Genomic DNA, 6677 nt, shown 5'->3' on the forward strand with positions numbered 1-6677 from the left:
CTGCAGTATATAGCAATCTGAGTGTGCCACCAGGCTTAAGAAGTCATCTCTCTTTCCCTGTATTGTCACATCCGGTGATGTCTCCCCCGTTCCTTGTTACGTCGTTGTCCCTATGCAGGTTCTGCTTTCAAGGTAAATTTTCCGAGTAGTCAGCGCTCTTGGTCGAGTTCCCTGTGCACTAGTGTGACAAATCGCGGCTGAAGCGTTTTGTTACACATCATATTATGTTAGGATGTGAACCTCTTAAGAAGTGGTTGTTTTAATTCCTTCGAATGTTTAGGGTACTTCATGCACTTCGTATGTATGTTTGTCTCTCGCCTATCTGGTTCACTGGCTCGCCCATGCTGGAATGGGGGCGCATCGGGCTGCTGTGTCGAGGGAACAGGGTTCCAAGCCAACAGTCGGGCCAACTTGAGTATGTGGCAGTGTGTACGTACGGGCCACTTTTCAATGATCCTCTTTCACGCCGACATGTGTCACTGTAGATGTGGGACTGGGTAGGTACAGCTGTTCAGTGAGAATCTTTATAGCCTACTTGGAGCACTGAGTATGTGCTACTCAGTCTGTGCTGGACTTCAACGAACGTTTTTGACGCCAACTTGCGTAACTAAGTATGTGCCAATGGGAATGTCCCACTCTACAATGACAAATAGGATCCCTTAAATTTCTCCGAAGCTTGGCGGAATCGAACCCACGTCACAAGGGTTCCTCAAGGACAGCAGCGCGACGCTTTGGCAGGCTGCACCACAAATGCATTGGGTACGGGCCACTTTTTAATTAAAGTCTTTCACGCCAACTTTAGCGAGATCCGCCATGAATGCACTGGGTACGTGCCGATGTTCAACGAACCTATCGTCAACTTGGCACACTGAGTATCTGTCATTGGACGTGCGGCAAGCGAGGGAACAATTGTCAGCGTTCGCAGGTACCAGCGCGCACGCCACGCTTCTCGTCTCGGAGGCCACGCGAGGACTTCTCGGCAGCGCCACTAGATGGCGCGGGGTGTTTAGAAATAAGTGCGACAGAAGGGCCCGGTTGCCGCGTGATGCGTTTCTCAGCGTTCACACGCACCGGCGCGCCACGAATTTCGGAGGCCACGCGTAGGCTTCGCGCAGCGCCGCTAGATGGCGCTGGGCGTTCTTAGGGAAGAGCTTGGTGGCGCAGCCCACCAAGCTCTTCCAAAGGGGACGCTCATAACATCCATCCATCCATCCATCCATTGATCCATCGATCCATCCATCCATCCATCCATCCGATGCGCGAAAGATGAGATCCGCTGCAGTACATGCCTCATACACAGCTTGTTTCGACACTGGCAATACGGTGTCTCGCTATATACATTGATTCAATGTTAAACGCATTACCGTTGACAGTCCTCGTGAGATGGGTTCTGTCGAATTTTTTCGTGTTCTAGCAGCTTACATTAGGAAGGTACTGTTGGTTTGAGAGCTTCTTTGTAATGTTGATGCGTTATTGTTTCTGTTACGATTTAATCCGTCGCGTGCGTACTATTAAGTGCTACAAACTCGGTTTTGTACACAAACTGTGTCGATAAGCCTATAGTGGTATATATATGTACAACATTTCTGCTTCATTAGACGAGGAGTAGTCAGCGCCATCTTCGTGCGCGAACATTGAACACGAGGGTGACAGTGACGATTATGGTGATGATGATGCTCATTCAACACAATGGCATGTAGCCACGACGGGTGATGGGCGAAAAATCGAGTGAAAACGTAAAGGTGTCAATAAAAAAGTACGGTATAGTGTGTAATTGGTGAAGTGAGACCAGATGAATGAACGACTCGATTTAAAACAAATAAAGCATCCATTTTTTTTTTCATCATGCCAATGGAAAAAAGGAAAAGGTGACGGTGGCTCGCACTCACCCAACTTCATGGCAGACCCGGTGCCGTGTGCCGAGGAAGGCGCAGCGTCCCTGAACTTCTTTTGCACCACTACGATCATGAATCCGTGCGAGGCAAGCAGGCCGTCGGAGAGGAGGTGCACGAGAAATCCGCACGCACACACCGTCCATCCCCAGCCGCCCTCGGGGTAGTAGTGCTGGCGAATCGTGCCCGCCTTGACGACAGCGGCGGCGTCCTGCTCTTGTTTCTCCCTGGACGCGCCGCCCGCTTGACACTGGTGGTGGCGGCGGGCGCAACACAGGTGCGCGAACTCGGGACACTCCTGGGACATGTGGTTCAGGCACGCCGGCGCACTCAGAGGGCGGGGAACCGAACTGCTGCGACGCCGTTCGTCGAGCAGCGCGCCGCAGAGTTCCAAGGGTATCATGGCGTCGAGGCTGTCAGTGTGTCGCTTGTTTCACAGCCTGAGAAAAGTAAAGCGGCAAGCGTTTCTCCAGAACACTTTAGTAGAGCACCGACGGTCATACGGTGTCGTACCGCGCGCCGTAACTGCCTCTGTGTTTTTGCGACCACCTCTTCTCTATCGACAACGGGAAACTATCTTACTGCTACGGCCATATGCCTTGTGGCGTTCGTGGCGAAAACTTAGCTTGTTCTGCTACCTGCTTCCAACAAATAGGCAGTTCGTACACTTTTGAAGAAATGTCGCGGATAATCGTTTTCGTCACATTACCTTCTTTATCCAGTAGCACTGCGCACACAGTAAAGCTTTTGATTTAAGTGATGTTTGCGTTTCCCTGCTTGTGTAAAGCTTCCGCTTCAGTATTCCGATATTGGTTCCTTTCTAATGTATGTTCATCCGTTATAGTATTCTAGCATTCGAGTAATATTTTTTTCTTCGCGTATTCTCGTCTTTTCGCTGCAGTGTATTGTTCCATTACGACACTAGCGTTATGCGCAAACTGCGCGGCACACTGTGCCTCACTAAATATAATTTGATCTTTTATGAAGTTTTCATCACGCCGCGTTTTCGTAAAACAACTGTATGCTAGCCCATCCGAAGATACGCTTACGTTAAGTTTCACCTCACGAACGGCACGGGGTTCGAGCGGTCGACACTGTTCTTAAGGTGCGAGAAAGCCGTCGCCAAACACGCGGAATGTTTGGCGCGCATCCCAACCGGTAAATGACAATGACGCATGGCTTTCAGCGGGTAGTGTTCTTCGCAACATCTCAATCCGAAGCTTAGACAACAGACAAACGAATAAAATTGCTGCCGAACAGTGTCAGCAGCGCCTCTCCCATTCCACCTTCTGGTGCGGGTGTAACCGCTTATACTATCTTGTGCGGCAGATAAACGCCTCCTTCCTGCTTTCTAATCTTTATCTGTGGCTTTCTTTCGTGAGTGATGGAGAGCTGGCCAGCAGAAGCGTGCCAGCGCAGCCAGCTCAAAGCGTGTCTTAGCTCTCGTGGGTCACGCGTAATCGCATTTCCGCCTCTCTGTCAGCGACAGGCACTACCTTTCGGGTTCTCTTTTTTTTTTTTTTTGTCGACTCGCGCCTTCTCTGCTTTCTTTACGTCAGCGAGCGAAGCGTTTTTACAGCAGCACGGCGCCGCGCGTGCGTAGGTCGCGACCGCGTAGCGGTGTACGCACGCACCGACGGCTACCACTTCGAGTACACGAGCACCGAAACGAGGGCGGCCATTTCTCCAACGTCGACGTCGGCCCAGACGCTGTCGGGGCGGCCGCCGGAACACGCAATCCGATCGGCGGCCTAACGCTCGTGTCCGGAGGAGGGATATCTATAGATCACGCCGGCGAGGGCCGAGATTTCTCCGCCGCTATCGTGCACGTCCGCGCTGGCTTCACTGCAGCCCTTTGCAGCCATGCGGAGAAGCGACGAGAAGGGGATAACCTCCGAAAGTAAAGGGGGGGGGGGGGAGCTGATAGCGGCCGTTTGCTTTCAGTCGGCCTGGTGTGAGTAGGTTCTTGCTAGTGCCTCACTCAGGGCCAGCACTCCTTCACGGAGGACGCAAGGGCGGTCCAGCCTCCCTTCATCCACGCTGTCGCGGCAGCGTCGATCCTGCGAAGAAAGGAATAAAAGGGAGTCCCGTTTTTGAATAATGACGTAGCCCTCCATCACGGCTCGCCCGTTGGCATATCCCCTCGGCGCTCTTATCGCCGTCTGGCGGCGTTATTTCTGGGATGTTTTGCTGCTGCTCCGGACTGCTATCATGCGTCTGGCTGCTTGTGTGTTTCCCCGCTGGCCTCGCGTTCGGATTGTTTCCACATGCGCGAGAGAGCCCTCGTGTTTTGGGCACATGATGGAGGAGCTCGCATCCTGTCGCCCCTATTTCTCGTTTGATTTATGCCAATAACCGCCGCGGTATGCCTTTGCATGCATTCTTTCGCATATTGATATTTCAGGTCGTTGTTCAAGAAGAATAGGGGACGCTTCTTTCTAAGGCCTGAATTGTTCGGTATCTCTCACGTTCTTTCCAATGCGCTGTGTGCATGCGGAAGAAAATGAAGCCCAAATTTTTTTATTTGACAGTAATTCTGCAACCTGGCCAGCTTCCCTCTTGTTCATTTCACGTTTATGAAAGCTCCAGGCTTGACTTAGAAGCAGCCTGTTTAGTAATCCAAGGACAATGTTCAGGGAAAGTGGAAATCTACGTCGGAGGAATGGTGATTACGCCGTAGTAAACACTTAATTCGTTTTGGCACGACCATCCTGTTTCAAAGCGGCATTTTTTGACATTTCGATTTAAAAAATCTTATGAACACTGTTTTCCGCTGAGCAGAAACGTCAATGTAGTTTCACGTTTCTGCGTCACCTTGTGCGTGGTAACATGCGCGAGATGTCCTACAATTGTTAGCATACGTTGTAATCTAGCGCACCTACTGGGTGCTTCGAGGGCAGCTCCAATTTTATGACAAGTACACTGACATCTGAATCGCAGCTGCTGATGCCCAGACAGCTTATTTTAGGAGCTCGCGTGTGCAACAAGGAGTTTCTAGCGTTTTTTCTTTTTTGTTTCTACCCCGTTTTGCTGCATGTCAGGTCATGAGCAGGAAAAGCGATAGTTTCGTACTTCATCAAGAATACAAGCATTGCGCGTTTGACTGAGCGTACAAGCGGTGACAATAGCTTGAGCTGATTGCAAAGCCAGCATCAAGCCAATGCACATTATTGCTAAGGTGTGCTACAATTCTTTATAGTTAATTGCAGGCCCGGAGAGAAAATTAACGCACTTGATCGGTGTTCACTCAGTCCAACTCTCCAGTAAAAAAAGCTACGAATATTTTGTTCGTATAAGTGCCGTTTCCCGTTGGCCAGCTGCCTTCGCTAATCATATATCCGCCACGACGATTGGCTTGTGTTTTCTCTTGCGAACAATTCTAGCGCGTAAACGTTTCCTTTAATATGATGGCTCATACTACTTGGGTATAAAAGTATAAGTACTTTGCCTTTTTTCGTTTTAATGTTGGTTTATTGTGGCTACCCATTATAAACACTTTACTGCGAGCTTAGACTATAGATTCTGCCTCCTTGCCAGTGCATAAGAGCATTGCGCACATTTATTTTAAATTGTAAAGTCAGTTACCCCCGTCTTCGTCCTAAATCTGATACGAATTGTTGGGCCTGGCTATAAGCAGCACGACATGACAACAAAGAAACAACGGCACGTTAACAACCGAGTAAAAAAATAAAGAAAGTGGATCGGAAAGACCAAACATTCCATTTAATAATGTTATCTACTCTAGGCAGCTGTTCACACTGCTCTGTTTCTTTCAGTGGAAATACACAGATTCGCCCGGAAGGAAAGCCCGTGGTTTGCGGAAGAGCTCAAGACCGCCAGTTTGTCTCCCAAGCCACACGACACAATGAGCCCTTTTCTTTGCGTAATCTCCAAAGACGGCAACCGGAAGGCGACTGGATGCTTGAAATTTTTGTGCAAACAGAATTAAAGCTCTGTTTGTGGGCACGCAATTGACTCGGACAGCAAACGAGTCCATAGTCGGCGTCTTCTGCCACCGCTGCGAACTGCTCAAATTTCGCGTTTCGGTCGTTTTTCGTCGTAAGTGCGATAACCTAAACGTTACGGCTCGCGTCCCTGCGAAACGACCGCAGTTATATTGGCTTCTTATCTTCTTATCTCTCTACTCTCTATTCTCAGTCCTTGCGCGGAGAGACGGAGGCAAAAGCGGGAGGCGCAGCAAACCCGGCGAGTTAGAACTTTCCGGTATCGATCAAGTCCGCACCTCCTGTGGTATAAATCTTCCGGAACAAATTATGCAAATCTGGCTTCTCTCTTTGAGTCCTCTTGAGCGTAACGGTCTCGTTATGGCTCGGGAGCCAGTGTCTTCCGACTTCGGTGAAGTCTTCGAAAGGACTTCCACGAGCCTTAAGAACGAAATCGTTACTTCCTTTGGGCTGAAAAAAATAGCAAAGAAAATAAAAGAGCATGCGTTTTTCAGGGAAGCAGATTTATTCAGCACCTTTGTGGCAACACGCCTGAGGCGATATTAACTGTTACAGTGGCAAAGACAATTTTGGGTCGGCTGAAAAGCTGCGGTGGTCGTTATCTGACTCCTACACATTTTCGGACGTCGTGGTCCTTGGTGCCGCTGGACCACGCCGCACAACCTTTGCGCGAGGAGCATTTCCCGCCGTTTTTCACGGAACAGTCTCGTGCCATGCGTGTTCTTGCTTTGAACTTCTCCGGTGTGTTGGCGCAAGTCTTTTTGATCGTGGGTCCCGTGAAACTTTTCGGGCAGTGGCCGTACGTTGAATCGATTACTTC

General features: G+C 49.9%; 1 long non-coding RNA gene across 1 annotated transcript in view; it reads left to right on the plus strand.

Moving 5' to 3' along the window:
* The window catches only part of LOC142585118 (uncharacterized), a 70060-nt gene extending 64204 nt beyond the window's left edge, over positions 1–5856 (plus strand). The window contains exon 3 of the long non-coding RNA XR_012829031.1: positions 5669–5856. This is a non-coding gene — a long non-coding RNA (uncharacterized LOC142585118). The remainder of the gene's footprint in view (positions 1–5668) is intronic.
* Positions 5857–6677: the final 821 nt, after the last annotated feature.

This window comes from Dermacentor variabilis, chromosome 6, assembly GCF_050947875.1.
Source record: "Dermacentor variabilis isolate Ectoservices chromosome 6, ASM5094787v1, whole genome shotgun sequence".
NCBI classification, from domain to species: Eukaryota; Metazoa; Arthropoda; class Arachnida; order Ixodida; family Ixodidae; genus Dermacentor; species Dermacentor variabilis.